The 21,472-nt window shown below is 39.0% G+C and overlaps 1 protein-coding gene across 3 annotated transcripts in view; it reads left to right on the top strand.

The window, feature by feature from the left end:
* LOC135198792 (SH3 domain-containing protein Dlish-like) overlaps positions 1-20,849 on the top strand; it is a 53,423-nt gene extending 32,574 nt beyond the window's left edge. For 2 of the 3 annotated variants that reach the window (XM_064226744.1, XM_064226741.1), the window contains exons 10-11: positions 1,257-1,331; positions 20,721-20,849. The gene's annotated coding sequence lies outside the window, so the exon portion shown is untranslated. The remainder of the gene's footprint in view (positions 1-1,256; positions 1,332-20,720) is intronic. The other variant, XM_064226743.1, reaches the window with a different exon arrangement.
* The last annotated feature ends 623 nt before the right edge of the window (positions 20,850-21,472 follow it).

Here is a 21,472-nt window from a genome sequence, read left to right as displayed (position 1 = left end):
TGCTTCTTGAGGGAATACATTATAAGTTATAGAAAACATAGGCTTGAGGAAAATTCCAAAGAACCGGCCACTGAAAACGTGTAGTACTAGACCCAAGAGAAATGCAATTTTCCACAGTGCAAGTAAGTAGCTTGTGGAAGAGTCAACAAGAGTTAATGTGTATGTTTGCTTCATAGAGAGAGAGAGAGAGAGAGAGAGAGAGAGAGAGAGAGAGAGAGGTGACGGTGGGATCACTAATAAAAACTTGCTATTGTTTGGGACAGAGTACGGAGCCTCTGAGGTCCACCCCGGGCCTCTTGTTCTCTGTCACAACCCTTGGGAAAGGACTGCATTGGAACATGGCCGAATAGTACAGTTATATTTATGTTTGCTTTGTTACTTGCCGCGTGCTGTAGAATACCTTCATTGTTATTTACTTTTAACGTAAGCGTTGATACTTTCTTCTTGTAGTGCTGTTTCCAGCTGGTTGCCAAAGACTGCGTGCTATCGAATATAATAATAATAATAATAATAATAATAATAATAATAATAATAATAATGTTTGTTAATACGTTAGCAGAATAATAATAATTGCGATAATTAATAATAATAATTTTCGTTAATACGTCAGCAGCTAGTCCGAATGATTATTTCCGTTTAACATTTTAGGGTCCTGATGTGAAATATCTCATGAGGAACGACACGTTCAAAACACTAGGCTATTTATTTAGTCATATAGGAACATCTTTGGATACCCGTGCAATAAATGATGAGGGACCAGGGTTTGATGGTTCTGTATAGTGAAACTGACTGATAGTACTATTTTTCGTCTTTTTTGGAGGCGGCAAACGACGTTTCACGCATTTTGAGCTCTTTACCCTAAGACCCTTAACAGATAGTCCCGTAGGGGGTTATAGCGCCGTCAATGCAGCTCTTGCAGTGCAATGTAGGCATTACTTAAGGTTCTCTGAAGCATACCTTGGGCCTTTAGCAGCAAACCCCTTTCATTCCTATTACTGTACCTCCATTCATATTCTCTTTTCTTCTATCTTACTGTCCACCCTCTCGTAACAATTGGTTCATAGTGAAACTTCGAGGTTTTCGGTCCTGTTACACCTTGCAAACCTTGTCACTGTCAATTTCCGTTTCAACGCTGAATGTCCATAGTTGCCAAGCGCTTGGTTTGAGTGCCAAAGGTCTTTAAATCAGTCAATCCATCAATCCCTCAACAGATGAATTTTTTTTATTTCAAAAAGTATCTTCACTTTTTTTCCCAGTTGGATGGGACGGGTTGATTCTGCGTTGGGCAGCGTGAACGAGTTTCGTCCAGCGCATCAGACGGCTTCAGGTTTGTAAGTAAGGTTGTACATTTTTGGTAGTTATAATGTGTGGAGGGCTCTTAGAATTAGAATAACACCGAGGTTAAAGTATTCATGCTGTTGAAAATGACACATATATATATATATATACTATATATATTGTATTTGTGGCTGTCATTCGATCTCGTAAAACTCGTCAGTCTAGCATTTCTTCATTACTCCTTCTACTGCTAAGGTTTGGAGTTCTGCTTATGGTTTTTCTTACTTTAATAATCTACAGTCCTTCCCATTTTTTTAAAATTATTTTTACTCATTTGCTTAAAGGGTTGCACTAGAAATGGACTATCCCTATGTGTGTGTGCGTTTGCTTGTGCATGTGTGTTTATGACATGAATGGACATAGAAGTAGCATGTGATAGAGTCAACAGTAGTTGATGTGTATGTGTGGTGTAGATGGTGACGTATTGAGAACAACTGGAACGTTTGAAGGTGTAAGTGAAACTTGTGTTGCAAGTAGATACAGGAGTGTCTGGTTTGGTGTAACAGTGAGTTTTGGGCAATGACGTCATAGTCTCCAGGGCTGTTCACGATATATTACTTTGCTGGTATAGTGGTTAGTGTTGTGGAATCCCACTCAGATGTCGCGGGTTCTCGTCTCTCCGGTGGTGATGAAAAATCACTGGCTCTGTATCATGATCAGTTACTGCTGCAGTGTGGGGTATGCTTTGTGCATGCTAAGTGAAACCTTTATAGTACTGAAGAATGGATACTGAATGCAAATGAAGGGGAAAAGGTGGGATCTTGGAATTTATCTGTTTATTTTTTTGTATGGGGAGTGAGAAGTGTTATACGCATAATAAAAAATGGCGTGATACTGTACGTTAGTTTCGATGGAAAGGTTTTGTTTATGGTCCAGGCGCTTGGAGTGGAGGAATCATGATGATATGTTGGCAAAATGGAATGGAAAGATTGAATGCACAGAAAGTTCCTTGTAGATGGTGCGAGAGAGTTGTTGAAATGGGTCTAAGTATTCAGGAAAAGAGAGAATGCAAATAAGATGGACGTGATTCCAGTGCTCATGGGCGCCTAATAGGCCTATGAAGTGGTCGATGTCATGGAAATTTTCTGCACTGGGACTGCAACCTTGATTTAGCAGTTAAGAGTTGAGCATTGCAGTGATTGTTTTCGTGTTTAACTCTTTAACAAATACACACACACACACACATATATATATATATAGACGTGTGTATGTGTGTGATTACAATACATCGTTTAAAAAGGATGGTGTCGGATAGAGATTTTATTCACAAAAACTACAAGCTTTCAAGGGCCAACCAGACTTTGGGGAGGGTCCCAGAAAACTTGGAACTTTCGTGGGTTGAATCTGTGTCAGATACCCTTGTTTAAATGAGGTACTGTTATACATACTTTGTACTCGTATGAATGCACAGTACAATGTTCAAGTGATTACACTATAATATATATATATATATATATATATATATATATGTATATATATATATATCTATATATATATATATATATATATATATATACTATATATATATATATATATATATAGTATATATATATATATATATATATATTATGTTCTCATATATATATATATATATTATATATATATATATATATATATATATATATGAGAACATCGTTTTTGTCATATTAAACAAAAGTTTCTCATGTTGTCTTATATTACATCATTTGTATCTTATTATCTCTAGGCCTAGTGAGCTTCTCTTTATCGCAGAACATAAATCAACTTCTGAAATCGACGTGTTTTTTTTTTCTGTCTCATACCTCGCCCTGTTTGCCATTCCACCAACTCCGTCCCTTCCAGTCACGATAATCCTAAGCTCCCACTGGGGTCTATTTGCTTCATTTGTTTGCATCCAATTTATCTAACGGTTATTCCTCAAAACATGAAAAGTGAGGCCTGTAAAATATAGAGTATTTGTAGTTACATCAAGAAAAGGATGTTCTAAGTGTCCAAGAGCAAAATCGGCTTAAAACTGACAGACAGTATACTCGTAGACATCTCACATTTTCACTTAGACATCTCCCCTAGGCCAAAACTTTCACTCTTTATAACGGCCCCACGATCCAAATGAGCGAACGTTTTCTGCATAGCCGGAGGGTTGTTTACGTTGGGTAACATCGATTGAGCATCGACTGACGCCGCGTGAAAGTTGCGTACAACCTATACACATACTGATATAACTCATGACTATATTCGTGATTTCGTAATTGCATATACATATTTCACCGTTGATCATTTTTTGAATTCTAAAATACTAGTATTTCGTGTTTTCATATTTGCGTTATGTACTAATGGGCCACAAAATTTTGGAGAGTGTATTTTTCATTTCTGTTAACTGATCTCTTCTTTCTGTATTTGCTATTACTTTCTTTTAATTCTTTCAAATGAACACCATATTCATTGGAAGCTTCTTGCGTTTCGAGTTAATGGCCTTGCTCCATATGAATAGGGTTTATCTTTTGAACAATGATAATAATAATAATAATAATAATAATAATAATAATAATAATAATAATAATAATAAATAATAATAATAATAATAATAATAATAATGAATGTTCTCACAAAATTTGTCATGTGGGTTATTATTCTCCATATAAGCACCTGTATATCTGTAACTGACGTGATTTGGAAAGCGCAATATTAATTTCTTGTCTAGACAGCTTTGCTGAAAGATGGCCATTCAATTCATTTACTCTGTTTAGCATGTTTTTTTTTTTTTTTCTTCCTCTAACAGTAGCAGTCAGTGTAGCTGTTCATCGGCTCTTCTTGGTGGGGCTTTCCATTTCCCTGCGTTTATCCCCTGGTCATTCAGCATCCGAGGGTTTGCAACGGGATCGATAAAATCTGCATAGACCAGGAGCTCTGAGGCTGGGGTCCAGGGAGGGTTTCCGAGTGGTACAATTTAAAGACTCAAGTTTCACTCCTGCCGGCATCATTGTGCGGATTATTGAGCCGATGGTTAACAGCATATTAAATGCAGCGTATTTCCAACAAATGGTTGAAGCAGTTGTTATAATTTGTAAGAGATTGTTGTTGATTTATAACCCTCTCCAGTCGTTATCTAGGCTACTAGTCGACAGTGTTATAACTTGGGGTGTAGGTTAATTTTCCCCCCTTTTTTATGGTGGGGTTGAGGGATTGAGGACAGTGGGAAGTTGGAGGGATTGAGAACCCCTTTCGCAGACGATGTTTTGCTGTTCGGAGGTTGCCATGATGACTAATGCTATGCAGTACCATGAGCCTGGTTGGGCCAACCGTCTAGACCTGGATATTCTGTAATCTTCCTACTCATAAAGGTTAATGTTTTACAAAAAGTGACGTCTATTCCTTAAAAGCATCTAACGAAATGGGTTGCATTGTGTTTTCATGTATTAATTACCTTTAGATAGTCGACTTAGCACTGCAGACAATGGATTATTTGACGTAATTTATGTATTGGAACAGCGAGCTGTTATGCAGTAGTACTGCTTATTTGAACGCATATATTGGCTCATTAAGTTAGTGTATTAGTACTAAGTGTGCAGTGCAGATAATGGACAATTAGGATACTACGCAACAGTACTGCATGTCTGGGTAATGCAAGCTCCAGCACCACATGTTTTATAATGAAGATAATGAATCTTTCAAGATTATGTTTACCAGTATTGTATGACCTAATCCTCAGTCGTATGACCTTTTGGACACTGTGCTTACGAAAAAAACTTGGATGATCATTTTAGCAGAAGGCTTGGCGAGTGAAGCAATAACAAGGTGAGCGTTATCATTTCTTTGTCCTGGTGTGTGAACGTTCGAGACCACCACTGATGTGATATGCTGTACTGAGAAGATAGTGGCTTTAATGGAGAAACTAATCCCCAGATATGTATGGGTAAAAATGTATTTAAAGCTAAATCTATACAGCTTTCGTGAATCTTTTTCCTAAAGCTCCGTGTATAGATTTATTTTTAGAATATATATATTGTAACCCATGCATAACAGTGCCGTTCATGATATACCGCTCTGGTACTGCAGGCAGTTCTTGCTTGGAAAGTCATTCAGATTATGATACTAGAATACCTGCCCCTTCTTCCGTTTAGTTTGTGCAAATGAAGGTGCCGCAAGCGTTGCAACATATGGCAAGAGTCATGCAACAGACATGTCACGACTTACGAAGATGACGTGATAGTCTTTAGCCTATTTGTAATGACTTGCTAAAATCTTCTGTGTGTGTGGACTAACGGTTGAGTACTTGGAAAGAAAATTATGGCCGCCAGATCTTCCTTTCATTCGTACTCGCGTGAATTGCAGAGAGAGAGAGAGAGAGAGAGAGAGAGAGAGAGAGAGAATGGGGGTGAATATTGGAAGGGAGAATAGTCCCAGTCTCCTCTGGTAAAATCGATAAGTTTTCCTCCGATGGACTGATTTGTTTATCAATTCGACGTTCGGGCATCAAAGGGTTATTGATGCCGAAAATAGACATTTGTATAGAGTGAATGACATGAAAAGGTAGTTGATCCGCTTGCACGTGGCAAGCACACTGACGAGGAAGACGAGAATGACGAATGTTGTGAGCTCTTAATTAGCAGAAATGGAAGGCTGGAGTGCTCCTAACTCCTCAAAATGAAATTTCCTCCGTATGGAGGTAATGTGCTCCTCACGCGCGGTGCATTGTAGGCATTAATTAAGGTTCTTTGCAGCGTCCCTTCGGCCCCCAGCTTCAACCTCTTTCATTCCTTTTACTTTACCCCCATTCATATTCTCTCTCTTCCATCTCACTTTTCACCCTCTCCTAACAATTATTTCACAGTGCAACAGCGAGGTTTTCCTCCTGTTGCATCTTTGTAACCTTTCTCTCAATTTGCCTTTCAGTGCTGAATGACCTCATAGTTCTCAGCGCTTGGCTTTCGGCCTAAAATTTAAAAGACCAAATGAAATTTCTTCAAGTTTTGTATACTGGTTTTAATCGTTAATTGTAATCCATAATTTTTATTATTTTTTTACTTTTATTGTAATTCGAAAACAAATGTGTAGAAGATTCCAGCCATTATATTTTTGACGATGAAAAGTTATGACACATCTACCATTGCTGTATTAGAGTACAATAATGTCTTGTATACAGTAAAGTACAGTTTCAGTATTTAGATACTGCCAGGATCTGGGCACTTTGGCTCTGCTCGTTAACATTTAGAATCCCAGTTTAGTTATTTAGTATATAAACTGATCTAGATAGGTCTTCAGTTCCTGAGGCCATACTTACGTGTACTTTAGAGCTTCTAAGTGACTTACTTTGATGCCTAATAGATTTTAATTTGATTTATATAGATTTTTGGCTTTATGCCGAACACTGGGGCAACTGAGGCCATTCAGCGCTGAAACGGAAACTGACAGTAAAAGGTTTGAAAGGTGTTACAGGAGGAAAACCTCAAAGCAGTTGCACTATGAAACAATTGTTAGGAGAGGGTGGAAAGTAAGGTAGAAGAAAGAGAATATGAACAGAGGTACAGTAAAAGGAACGAAAATGGTTCCAGCTAGGGGCCGAAGGGACGCTGCAAAGAACCTTAAGTAATGCTTACATTGCACCGAATGAGGTGCACTGACGGCACTACCGACCTACGGGGGATGCCTAATATAGAATTTGCTGCGAGTTTGTCAGTTATTGGGATCTAAAGGTGCGTTCACACGGTCGAACAACGTCCGACGGACAAACATTATTACCAATTAACAATTGTCTGTCGGTCTTTGCCTTGTGAGCAGAGTAACAACAGTGGTATACAACCTCATCTGGTATCACTGTTTGTTGCCAGATCTACTTCCATCGTTTCAACGCTTATGACGTCATCCTGCTTTGCCTATGATATGGAAACAATGTTTGTCCGTCGGACATTGTTCGACCGTGTGAACGCACCTTAAATATGAAAATTCATTTTAGGATAACTTTCACAATTTCTGTCAGAGAAGTATAAAATATCTCAATAGATTTTTGAAATTGAAAATCGGCTTATTTGACATTTATCCCCCAAATGGGGTAGTGCACCTCTTGCGGTGCACTGTAGGCATTGCTTAAGCCGATCACATGGCTGGAGTGGAAACTCAAAGTCTCTCGAAAGTTCACATAGGTAGGATGTATGTTCCACCTCTCCTGAGGGATATGAAAGCAGGAGCGTCATAAGGGACTGGCCTAGACATCAGATGTACGGTTGATGTGAATATGCTATAGCTGCAACCTCTTTCATTCCTTTTCCTGTTCCTCCGTTCATATTCTCTCTTTTCCATCTTACTTTGTACTCTCTCCTGACAAATGCCTCACAGTGCAACTGCGAGGTTATCCTCCTGTTCCACCTTTCAAACCTTTATTACTCTCAATTTCCGTTTTAGCGCTAAATGACCTCATAGGCCTAAATTCTATTCTATATGAAATGTATGGCCGTTCAGATGGTACGTAAATGTGGACACTCGTATATTGCAGAGCCTCTCTTTCCATCGTCCTCTCTATTTTAGTGGCCGCATGGACACTTGTGCGTAATTATAATTACCACCAGAGAAAGGCCGCAGAAGCGAAACGTTTCACAAATAATATAGACATATCTGCAGCGTACTGCACGTCACATTGGAGATAACCAAACCTGGAACGGTAATTGATTTTACAAAAGAAATCATACATCTTGTTTTCTTCCTGTCTGGGCTAGAATAAGTCAGTGTCCCCCGTCATATTTCCCTCAGCTTTCAAAACTAAAATTGAATCATGATCAAGATTAAATGTCCATGAACATTGTTCATCAGTAAGATTGAACTCTGACGTTGTCATCTTAACGAGACTTTTCTTTCATCAGTTTCACCATCTCGTGTGAGTGTGATCGAAATGTGAAATTCTGTCTCCCTCGGTCGAAGGAGAAACTCATCCATTTGCTGATAATTACTCCGCTTACATCTTCCATAAAATGAAAGCAGCCTAGTTCTACGTTTGTTCTCATGATCATCACTGTCTGTCGGTGTGAGAGGCCGGGAAAGATGAGAGCCTATGTTCGGTGGCCACGCTGCGTGTGAATCTTCCTCCGATAGTACTGTTTCGAGTTTCTAAATGGTAGAATTTATTTCCGTCGTTTTCGTTGAGAGAAAAAGGTGTTAGTGATTGAAACTCAGAGAAATGTTCTTGGTAATTAAACGAACATGTTCACTTTCTAGATATTTGCAGTTATTTCGAAATCGAAAATCGTAGGGATTTTGGTTGATATTAATTGACGAACAGTTTTCCATTTGTATGACCAGCTCAATAGCACGAGACATTATAGTCATTTTCATTTATTGGTGCGTCATCCCCCGTGTTTTCTTAGTACAAGGCCTTGCTTTAGTACGTATATTCAACAGTATTAAGAACATACTTTTTCACTTGAAGGATGTATTATTTAATCGCGGTTCAACGGATGTTTTTGAAAGTCGACCAATGGGTGTTATGACGTATGTTCGAAAATTGTACAGCCGCTTTTCTCTGCTTGCTTTGCAGACTTGTCAGGTGGAACACTAATGAGCGAATTGGTTAACGTAACTGAATATTTACACACATATTTCATGCGACAGTTAATGCATAGCCATTAATTATACGTCACGTTAAATTTAACTACCGTTTATTTATAGGATATGCTTCACATGATAGTTATAACGCTCATATATATGTGTGTAAGTATGTATATATACATACATACATACATACAATTCGTATGGAGTGTCATAACCGTTATATACAACACGTTTGCTGATGGACAATAATTAAGATTCCTTTCCTCATATTTCCCGAAGTTTCGTAATTCTCATTTATAATTTTACATCTTCAAGGACTCTAAAGTAGATAAAAAATAACACAACAAAAAACTCAAACTTGAATTTTTGACACTTAAAATTAGGGTACTTTTTCTTAAACGTCAAGGTATATTAGAAATCGCAAAGTAATACGTTGTATTGGACCAAACTTCGACCGTCGCGAGTACGATTCTCGGGCATTCCACTGAGGGGTCAGAGATGTGTATTTCTGGTGATAGAAGTTCACTCTAACGTGATTCGGAAGTCACGTAAAGCTGTTGATCTCGTTGCTGAATAACCACTGGTTCCATGTAACGTAAAAACACCGTACAAACAAACAACCTTCGACCAGAGTAAAAGAAACATTAGTGGGATGAAACTTTAAACAAATAAATAAATAAATAAAAAGGGGGGAGAACACACTTCAAGACAAGAAAAGGGGAGTGGCTGTTGACTGCGTGGTTGAAGGGGGGGGGGGGGTGGACCAGTCGTTTGGTCATCAAGGGCTCACAAATGGGTAATTACTGGGTGCTGAGCGTTTGTCCGATGATTCTAAAATCATTTTCAATTGTGTGTTTTGCAGCTTTCAGCTTCAGCTCTTATATTGGAATGTTCCGGGTTCGTGAGTCTGTATATATAGATATATATTATATATATATATATATATATATATATATATATATATATATATGTGTGTGTGTGTTTATAGAGAGAGAGAGAGTGAGAGCGTGTGAAAAGATGGATAGATACACAACTCTTAATGAATATACTATGCATATGTAAAATACATTTCATCAGAAAGTTCTTGTATATTATTATCAAAACATACTCATACAACAGTTATTGAGCTACCATATGTATAACTACTATAGGTATATGGAATATATTTCAAATGAAAGCTACAGGATGCATATACTAGAACATGCTTCACATAAGGGCTGCTTGATATAACAAATACTTCATAAAGTAACAGTGTAGGCTTTCAGAAATATAAGTCACGTACTAGCGGTTCATGGCGCAATATCGACAGATGTTACCCAAGTCGAGGGAATCGATGTCAAGTTGTAATTTAACGAAAATAGGTTTGTTGATAGCTACGCCTGGTTTTCTTCTTGAAAGTTCTACGTTTTGTAAATATGTCAAGTTTTCGCCTTTTAGATTCCGTGCTTTGTAAGTAAGGTACGTTTTCGGGTGCTACTTTAGTAGGCGGTCTACCTGCGTGTTTTTACACCGTTTCACCGTGTTTAGTACTATAGTAGATTCACTGTCACATCAGCCGTGCATTTGATGTCTAGGCCAGTCCCTTACGACGCTCCTGATTGGCTGTTGATAAGCAAATGACAGGGAGCACTTTCCAGCCCTCAGCCCTGTGATTGGCTTATCATCAACCAATCAGGAGCGTCGTAAGGGACTGGTCTAGACGTCAAATGCACGGTTGATGTGAATCTACTATAACCCGTCGAGGGTCAAATGTCCCTCAGTGCATTTTACCGCATTTGATCCCCGAGGCTGGCAACAATAACCATTGGTGCTACTTTAGGGACATTTGACCCCAGACGGCCTAGTACTGAACACGGCGAAACAATGTAGTAATATGCAGGTAGACCCTGTATACTAGAGTAGCACCCGTTTTCGTCTTGTAAATTCAGTGCTTCGTAAATGTTTAAAGTTTTCCATCTGTAAATTCCATTCCTTGTAAAGTATGTCAAGATTTTGTTTTGCACATTCAGAGCTTTGTCAATATGTCGAGTTTCCGTGTTGTAAGTTCCGCGCTCTGTAAGTATGTCAAGTGTTCATTTTGTGAATTGTCTGTATGCATCGTGAATATGTCATGTTTTCGCCTTGTCAATTCATTGCTTTGTAAATATGTCAAGGTTTCGTTTTCTAAATTCCATGTTCTTTTCTGTAAGTCCACGCATATGAATTATGCTTGATTCATATTCAATATGGTTATTTGTTTGAATCATTCCATTGGAGATCAGAAAATAACTAGAGGAACACTGGAAAACGAAAAGACTGAAGATAGTCTAAGTTAAAGGCTTTCCCGCAACAAGGTGTAATTTCCTTCAAATGTATTAGGATAAGCAAACAACCAAATAAATATATCAATATTTAAACCATGGTGTAAAGAATTCCAAAGGCATCTAACATCTGTAGTCAGAAATCACGATAGTGTAAGAGAGCTTAAACACGGCAATTCCCGACCCAATAGGGACAAGTTATAACGCTCAGAATGTCGGACCAAGGCACACACGTATTGGACATGTACAGCGCATAGGACGATCTGTGGACTCGTTGCACGCAGACAAAATGAATGGAAGCACATTCCTCTATTTTACATAGAGATATCTATCTCTGTAGATTTGATTACTCATATATTTTTTCCCTGTATTCTATTGTAATAGTGCTGTGTTACTCTTTCATGTTTAGGTATCCTGTTTGGAAGTTGGCTCAACAAGTTGAATGTTTTAGTTTGTTCGATATGAATGTGTGATGATTTTTGCGGAATTTTTGGTCTTAAGTAACATTTATGAGTGAAAATATGTGATTTAAGATATCGGAGCAGAAAAATGGCCATTGCTCCTAATAAGTTGTAAATGCGTGAAAAATTTATCACAAACAATCAGTCAGTGGGTACTCTATCTAAATGTATATTTAAGAAAAGTGTTATAGACAATATATATATATATATATATATATATATATATATCTATATATATAATATATATTATATATATATATATATATTATATATTCCATAAGTGTCGTAATATTCACGTCGTATAAAGTACTGTTGAATATAGCTCTGTCAAAAGGCAATAGAGAGCTTGATATGAATGATATCCCATAGTTAAAACATAAGTAGACAGACGCATACTATACTCTTGACCAATTTGTAAGGAAACCCGAAAAATTTATTGGTTGGTAGTTCGGACCCTTTGGTCAAAGGCTCCCTTTAAATGAAAGGTTAATTTCTGTTATTACCTTCTAAATCTAGAAGTCTTGAAACTAAGCTGTTTTTCTAGTATAGTGAGAATAAGGTTAATTTTCTCGTATTAAACTCTTGGAGGCCTTGATGAAACTAAGCGGTTTTTAAAAGTATTGTGAGAATAAGGTTCATTTTCCCGCGTAAACCCTTGGATGGTGTCATCGTACAGTATCATGAAGAATCTTTACTGCCTACAATTACCACTCTCAAATTTCATTCAGTGACGTTCTCTCATTCGGGCCGTTCAGGTCCAACCTTTGTCGTTTTAGATTTAGCTGACTTTATGCCAGCACGGGCTCTTGATCATAGAGCAGCCCGTAATATATTTATATATATATATATATATATATATATATATATATATATATATATATATATATTTATAAAGGTGCAACCACGCTAGCTTTATTAGCAGTGTGGGCCCGTCAGACTCCTCTCTCCTGTACGGAAATTCTGTATATTTCATTTCTGATCATACCTTGCACTGTTCTTTACTAAGTATGTTTGCACTGGAGGGGACTGTCAAAATGCCGCCTGAGTCTCAAAGGCTTCTATGATAGCATCGTGGATTGTCATGTACTATTCTCTCGTCATGTATGATTATCTTTATTTGTGGTAGCAGTTGTACACTAAAATGCGTATCTATTATATTATTTTTTCTCACCAATCATCTTCGCTATTACGTAAATTACATCGATTAATTATCGTATTTGGAACCAGCATCCCATTCACCTGGGTAATAATAAATCATGACTAAACATACAGTAAGACTTGAATGGATAAAATCATTATTTTTTTCATGTAAGGCAAATTGACAGTCTTAATAAAAGAAATCGATATAACCTTACTTTACACAGCAGTAGTCAAAGATAATTGCAATATCCGCATTCTCATGTACGACTACTGTTTGAATCTCTCTCTCTCTCTCTCTCTCTCTCTCTCTCTCTCTCTCTCTCTCTCTCTCTCCACGAACACTAAGACTAGTGTATAGGTTCTAGTTGAAAGGATAGGTACATTTTTTTCCACTTAGCATAGCAAAGCAAGCAAACTCTCTCTCTCTCTCTCTCTCTCTCTCTCTCTCTCTCTCTCTCTCTCTCTCTCTCTCTCTCTCTCTCTCTCTCTAAAAATTAAGTTAGCATAATTTTTTAATTTTAATTTGATCGTGAAGATAAGGGCGCAAGCGCGGACAAACTAATTTAGCCTTCTAAGAAAAGATGACAATATTTAGACATTCCTTGTATTCGGGAAATTTAAAAGTGTTTGCGATTGAATGAGCTGTCTGCTTTCCTTCGTAAATCTATTAATTAAACAAGCGAGTATTTTCAGCTGTGGGCGTCTGTAACAGTTAATCCCAGAGCTTTCTTATCCTCGAGCTAATCCAGGAGCCAAGACTGGCTGTCGTCCTCAGTGGCACTAAGTGTGAACTTCAACTTTCTTTAACAGTACACCTATGATGCTTCGGGGACGAGTGTACTCTCTCTCTCTCTCTCTCTCTCTCTCTCTCTCTCTCTCTCTCTAACACGTAGGATCTAGTTGAAAGATTTTTACATTTATTTGATTTAGTATAGCAAAACCATAGAACTCTCTCTCTCTCTCTCTCTCTCTCTCTCTCTCAACACGTAGGATCTAGTTGAAAGATTTTTACATTTTTTAAATTTAGTATAGCAAAACTTACATTTTTGAGATTTAGTATAGCAAAACTTACATCTTTAACATATAGTATAGCAAGACCATAGAATTTTTTTTTCTCTCTCTCTCTCTCTCTCTCTCTCTCTCTCTCTCTCTCTCTCTCTCTCTCTCTCTCACGTAAAAACAGGACCTGGTCTAGTTGAAAGCTACGCCCAAGGTTAAGGGTGTTTACCGAAGTGTAACACAAGGATAGAAACTGGTTGTAGCATCTTTGTTTTATGTCTTTGGTATTCGTGGGTAATGCATTTTCCAACGAACGAATTACCAGGATTCCTTCCTTTCCTTTGCACCAAGGTTTCCATGCTGGATTATATTTATTAGTTACGATGAAATTCTTACCTGTATCTGACTAGAATCAGATACCGATATCGCTTCATCGTGGATGCTGTATATCCATCTGCTTGTATCAGTCAGATGAGTGAAAGCCTGACCTGTTTTGATCACGAATGTTTCACGCACACACACACACACACACACACACACACACTTCCATGAAATCGCTTCGTTCTTTTTTGGGATGAAATATCCCTGTATTACCAAACAATTTAGGTTATTTGGCTAATGTCGCCTAGACCTCGAAGACGCTGTTGTGCACATGTCAAGAGTCAAGACAAGACAAGACAAGATGGCGTATACGCTTTTTTGTATATTTTTTATGGACTGAAATCATTTTAAGACAGCACAGTATTTACTCCGTTTGGAAATATAATTGGTGTAGGGCTTGTAGGAATAACTATTATTCCTCCAAGGTGTTGGTCATTCCAGAGGTACTGGAACTAGGACGCTGGAATGCGTTTTTTTCTTTTTAGGATCTTAGGGTGAATAATGCTGTGTATGTGAGTGTGAATCAGAGGAAAAGTATAAAGGTAAAGCAGTAATTTTTATAACCTACTAAAATGGTATGTGGGAAGATTCAGGATGAGAAAGTAAGAAAGAAAACTGGACTGATAGAAGAGCAACTCGCATCTGGACAACGGGGAGGTTCTGTGTGTCAAGAGTCTGTTATGAAAGAATTCTGAGAAATTCAAGAGTCAATGGAAAGCTAAACATGGCTCAAACGGCGCTAGAGAAAGGTGGAAGGTAATTGGTTGAGAATTGTATGTTTGGAGAAGATGACAGAGGTTGCCAGAGTTTATATACGAGGGAGAATAGCTTTGATTTAAAAGTGGGATTCTGGCATGATTGATTTTCCCATGTTTTTCTGTTATGGCTGACGTGACGAGAGAAGTCAAGTAAATGACAGACAACATTGCTGCAAATTTAGACGTAACTCTGAAAATAGAATGGGGTTGACGAATGCTGATGAATGCTGGTGAAGAGAAGTTCTAGTGGCTGAGGAAAATGTTTGTAATAGAGGAAAGTTGAGAGGGAAGAGTAAGGCTATGAGGGCTTTGCTAAGGGTTTCACAGTAACGTGGGTGTTCAGGAAATTCCTTCTTTATGGATGCTCTACGAGCAAGAGCCCGTGCTGGCACAAGGACGGCTCAATCAAAATCAACAACAAACGAAACTCCTTTCCTTTCCACCAACCCTCTCTTCTTCCACCAACCCTCTCCTCCCTTCCAAACCCAACCCTCCCTCCCCTCCTGCCAACCCACCCCTCTCCTCCACACACTCTCCTCCTTACCAAACCCTCCTCCCCCTCCCCAACCCCTCCCCTTCCAACCACCCTATCCCCTCCACCCCAACCCCTCCCCCCTCCTCCACCCATCCTCCAGTCCCCTTATCCAGATGTATAGATCTAAATTTTCTATAAAACTGAGACACAACCTTTTGTGTAATGCTGCTAAAATACAGACAACCAGTCAGTAAAACCTTGTCTAGGGCGATTAATGTTTTGTGGAACGTCCAATTTGGTCTTTTTCATTTGACTATCCAACTTCTTTAACATTGCCTTGGCTCATTTTTCACATTTCGTTTGAGAATAAAGCATATGGGTCATCCATGTGAGAGTCGAAGAAGGTGAATCTTCTGTCTGTGTAATTTACATACGTCTATTTTCTGTATTATATTTGTCTGTATGGTGTTTTTATGTTGCATGGAACCATTGGTTATTTAGCAACGGGACCAACGGCTTTACGTGACTTCCGAACCACGTCGAGAGTGAACTTCTGTTTCCAGAAATATTCTAACTCCTCAATGGAATCTCCGAGATCGAACCTAGGCCACCGAGGCGGCAGGCCAAGACCATACCGATCACGCCACTGAGGCGCTCTTCTATTTTCTTTATAGCAACAGTCTACGGGCAATAAACTTTTTAGAAACGTCGGCGTCAATCTTAGGCAAACTCACCACTGGCCGGTATGCAGGTACGTAGAATGAACGCACCTTAGCCCTACCTTCGGGATAATGCGTTGCTTCTTTAAGGTCTGGAATTGTCTCTGGACCCTCTTTTATATTACCGTCATGTAATGATGTGTCAGTACAATAGTAATGACAAAACATAACGAAAGCTTAATAGTAGAGATCACAATAGACGAAAGACTACTCTTCGTTGCGAATCTTGAAACGTTTTAACGCAATACCCCAGTAGGGGTTGTCGTGCTTTCAGTGCACCTCACGTGGTGCACTGTAGATTACTTGAGGGTCTGGGGGCAGCGTCCCTTCGGGGTTCAGCCCCTAGCTGCAACGTCTCTCGTTTCTTTTTATCGTACCTCCGTTCGTACTCTCTCTTCCATCTGCCTTTCTTCCTATTGAGCCTTTCAAACCTTCTTACTGTCAATTTCCCTCTCAGCACCGAATGACCTCATGGGTCCCAGCGCTCGGACTTTGGCCTAAAATCCATATTATATACTATTGTATTCTTAACGCAATATTTCTGATTAACGAAGGCAACAGAAAGCTCCTGACTGGAATAGACTGATTTGACGTTACTGTCATGGGTAGCTGAACTCATAAATTGACGCCGAAGAGAGAGAGAGAGAGAGAGAGAAAATACTACAGGTGATCAGCCATTATCACCTGCCGGCCATATTGCTCAAAGAGAAAGCTTCTATTTGGAGCCTTCTCACTTTCACGAGTCCCTAGGGGGGCCGGAGTGAGAAACTCTCTATTTTTCTTGCAGTTTGAGAAATTAAAATCTTGATTTTGAGGGTAATTTATGGAAATACTATGGAAGAAAGGTTTGTAAAGTTACGTGCAAGAGACAAGCGAACGTGCAATTTCTTCCGTGCTTTGTTATACAGACTCTTCGTGATTAAGGAATAGCGTGAAATATGCTGACTTTCACTTTTATTGTTTGGTTATGAAGTGTTCTGTGGTCTTGACCATTTGAAAAAAAAGAGAAAAGCTTCCCAAAAGAAAATATCACATCTTTGAAGGTCGATCATTTGTATCATTTGTCTAAACGGGAAAATGGCCTGAAGATGAGAAAAAAACGAAGAAAAAATGGAAAATTCAATTGAAGTCGCTCTCCGGACAGACAGCGGCGTTTGGCAATCCCCTCGTCAGCAATTATTTAAACGCTGCAGCGAGTAGAGAAATTTCAGTCTTGGTTTGAGATCTGGAAGAAAGCGACCATGAACACGGCTCGTACGGTGAGTGGAAACGTCACGTTTTCTGGGGGAGGACAATCCGAACTTTTTCAGTATTTGTGGCATATTGCCATTCGGAGGCAGCCTTCACCAAATTATATAAGTGTAGGCATTACTTCAGGTTCTTTGCAGCGTCCCTTCGGCCCCTAGCTGCAACCCCTTTCATTCCTCTTACTGTACCTCCGTTTACATTCTCATTCTTCCGTCTTACATCCCACCCTCTCCTAATAATTTGTTCATTGTGCAACTGTGAGGTGTTTTTCTTCTGTTACACCTTTCAGATCTTTTTACCGCCAGTTTCTGTTCAAGAGCTGAATGACCTCATATTTTCTGTTCTAAATGCTATATATTCCCGGGATAATTGGTGTACTTTTATTTCACTCATCTGTATCATTTCTTTTTGATACATAGGTTTTTTCCCTTTTTTTCTAGGATTTTTTAAACCCCGGGTACAAAGCTACGATTCAGTCTGGTACAACGAAATTTTGTTCCAAAATTTGAAATGGATGCTATAAATATCTTTTCTCGATTTTTATGGTAAGTTTACTATACTTGAATGAGATCGTTCTAATCGGACGTAATGTCATTAGATCCAAAAGTACTTATTTTCGTATCGGTACAAATAATGCGTTTTCCTGTCATAGTTTCAACTCATCAGAACAGCTTTGGAAAACTCATTTTATTGCCTTTGTTTTTTGCTGGAGTGGGCAGGTATGGTTTTGGTTTTCCAGAGATATATGTTCTGGGTTTTAACAACAGAGAACCAAACAAAAACCTCTTTCAGTTTCCTTCTTCAGATGGAAAAAGAAACCCACAAGATTACTGAGTATAAGTTGAAAGTATTTGCACAGTATTTAACTTACTTACAAGTGAACAAGTTATACTCAGTAATCTTGTGGGTTCTCATTCCAACAACAGAGAAGTTATAGATAGGGGAAAATTAGGTGTAAATAGGCAAGAGTGAGCATTTGCTATTGATTCGACTCTCTTGGGGAGAAAAAAGAAATACAAGAATAACCAAGTCTAGGCAAATATTCCAATATTATACACTGAAATGTACTATTTTTTATGTATAACCGTGAGAAGAAGTATCGTTTGTCTTATAGTTTTCATAACAAATTATCTCCATAGGAGAGTAGTGCCATCAGTGCACCTCATGCGGTGCACTGTAGGCATTACTTAAGGTTCTTTGCGGAGTCCCTTCGGCCACTAGCTACAACCCCTTTCGTTCCTTTTATTGTACATACTTTTATGTTCTCTTTCTTCCATCTTACTTTCCACCCTCTCCTAACAATTGCTTCATATGTAATTGCGAGATTTTACCTCCTGTTACACCTATCAACCCTTTTACTATCAATTTCCATTTCAGGGCTGAATGGCCTCATAGGTCCCAGTGCTTAGCTTTTGGCCTAAAGTCCATATTCAATCCATAACGAATTATCATTCAATTCATAGCAAATTATCATCTGAGAAATCGAAACGCGATCATATATAGTGGAAAAGTAGTTGAACACACCTGTAATAGAAAAAAGAAATCCCGTCAGTGTTCAATTTCCGTTGTATGTATGAAGAAATTTTTCCTAGATTTGGGCCGATTTCTATACCAGATGTTACCGTAACCTCAAAAGTTAACATGAGAACTACCGCTAAGGAATTATTATTCGTCTTTGTTCATGAGGACATTTTACAGTCCATAGTGATAAAGACAGAGAAAGTGAAAACAAACAAAAACTGTTGAATAATTGCGGTAGAGTTCAGAGACTTTCCCTCCTCTACTGACAGTGAACCACTTGTTTCCACTACAACTTGTGGCGCACACTATACTTTCGCTCTCCGCTGTCTTCTTTCCCTTAAGTATTAGATATTTTTACGTGGCTAGGAACTAATTGGTTACCTAGCAACGAGACCTACAGCTTACTGGGGGATCCGAATCACATTCTGTCGAGAAATTAAATTATAATCAGCAGAAACAAATTCCTTCGATTCCACGTTAGCAGAGTGGGGAATCGAACCCGGGACTGCCGAATCGGTAGACGAGCACGTAAACCACTCGTCCGACGAGGAGCTTTCCAACCTTAAAGGAGAGGATACTATGTTTTGTATATTAACCTATTGGCACCCTGAATAGGATTCCGCAATTTTCGTGTTCGTAACTGAATTTATTCCTGTCTTTTCGGAAGGTATCTCGACCATAACTTACTATATACCTAAGATACCGTCTCCGGTATATCTCACAACTTCGGTTTCTTTTGTTAAAAGGAGTATTCTGCTCTTGTATTTTGACCTTATTTGCATTTCGTATATTTCGGCATTAAGCCCAGTCTCCTAACAGGGTTTGGTCATAGAGAACAAAATTTAACGAGCAGTTACCTTCGTGCTTAACAGCAAATAAAGTATGAATATGGCAGTGATTGCTATTTTTTATTTTAAAGCAACACCTTATTAAAGGGAACAGTTTGCAGTTTGCAAAGGCAGGCGAATAAACGTCCGTTCGATGAAAGGACGATGCGGAGGTGAAGTCTCATTCATCGCTTTGTCACTTACTTAAAAGGGACCGTTCAACACCGAAGATTCCAGTGCGAAGAATTTAAAATTATTCCCAGCTGAGATGAAGAACGAATTCACACTTGTCTCTCATTCTCCCAAAGTCATGTCATGTCATTAGAGGATTTCAAGATGAGGGACGAAGCCAGAATCCAAATGTAAACATTGATTGGTCGCTTGACTAAGATATGCGTAACATATCAAGCCCGATTCATTTCGTTTGAAACATATCCACAGTTATTCAGAAAGATTAGTGGTCACCGAGTTTGAACTTTGCTCTTGGAATAGAATTAGTACCCATTTTACGACCCTTGGTTGCTGCAAGAAAAGCGCCAATGCACGTCTTTTATCCCCTCGTATTTGGCGTTGATGACCAAATTCTTTGCGACGCCAAATTAGGTAACTGATTCGTTCGGCTTTGACTTTGCTGACGTGGTCAGAAGATGATCTCCCGTAAGGGGGTTGTGCCGTCAGTGCACCTCATGCGGTGCAATGTGGGCATTACTTAAGGTTCTTTGCAGCGTCCCTTCGGCCCCTAGCTGCGGCTACTTTCCTTCCCTTTACTGTACCTTAGTTTATATTCTCTTTCTTCCATCTTACTGTCCACCCTCTCCTAACAATTCATTCATAGTGCAACTGCGAGGTTTTCCTCCTGTTACACCTTTCAAACCTTTTACTGTCAATTTCCGTTTCAGCGCTGAATGTCCTTAGTTGCCCCAGTGTTTGGCATTATGCCTACAACCTATAAATCAATCAGTTAGTCAGAGGATTATCCTCTATCACAGCTGGTAAAGTGACGAGAGTTGAAATGATTTTCCCCTCCTTTTTCAGTTGGTATACTTAGGATGCCTCGCGCTTGGCGTCCTTGCCTACCCGCAAGGTGGGGGAGGCAGCTACAAGCAACCTGAAGGATACTTCCAGTACGTGAACGTCCCCGGACACAAGGAGTACGAATTCGGGTGGAACCGAGGCAATCCTCACCACTACATTTCCCGCTTCGAGCAAGCCAAGGATCACCGTTTCAGGACCAGGGTTAGTTGTTCCACGTCTGTGGATATTGTCTGTAATTTCAACTTTGATTATTTGTATTTGGGTGAAAGAATGGATTTTACAGTCATTTTGTTCTGTGGGTAAAATCGGTGCCGAGCTTTCGAAAGTAAGCGAAGACCTTAATGTCAATTTGAAACGATTATATTAGTAGTATTAGAGGTATTGTGTATGCCCCATTAATCAGTTTCCGTAGACTTTATACAAAGACGAGCGGTATAGTGTATTTTTGCATTTTTTGAATGCCAAATATACCTGGCTCTGATGCTTTGTTCCGGACATTTTATATTCACAGAGAGAGAGAGAGAGAGAGAGAGAAGAGAGAGAGAGAGAGAGAGAGAGAGAGAGACTTATGGCAAAGTTGAAATAAAAGAAGTTATATGAACTCGAGACTGTGGATAAACCTAAATTTTCCATCACTTTTCCAGGTCAAGTGGTCAGACGCCCACGAAGGCTACGGCGAACATTACTGGGAGTATAACCACGCTCCAAAATACCCTGAACATCACGATGGGTACAAGGAGCCCGAGCCTTAC

This window comes from Macrobrachium nipponense, chromosome 22, assembly GCF_015104395.2.
Source record: "Macrobrachium nipponense isolate FS-2020 chromosome 22, ASM1510439v2, whole genome shotgun sequence".
Taxonomy (NCBI): domain Eukaryota; kingdom Metazoa; phylum Arthropoda; class Malacostraca; order Decapoda; family Palaemonidae; genus Macrobrachium; species Macrobrachium nipponense.
This window is presented reverse-complemented; position numbering and strand designations above follow the sequence as displayed.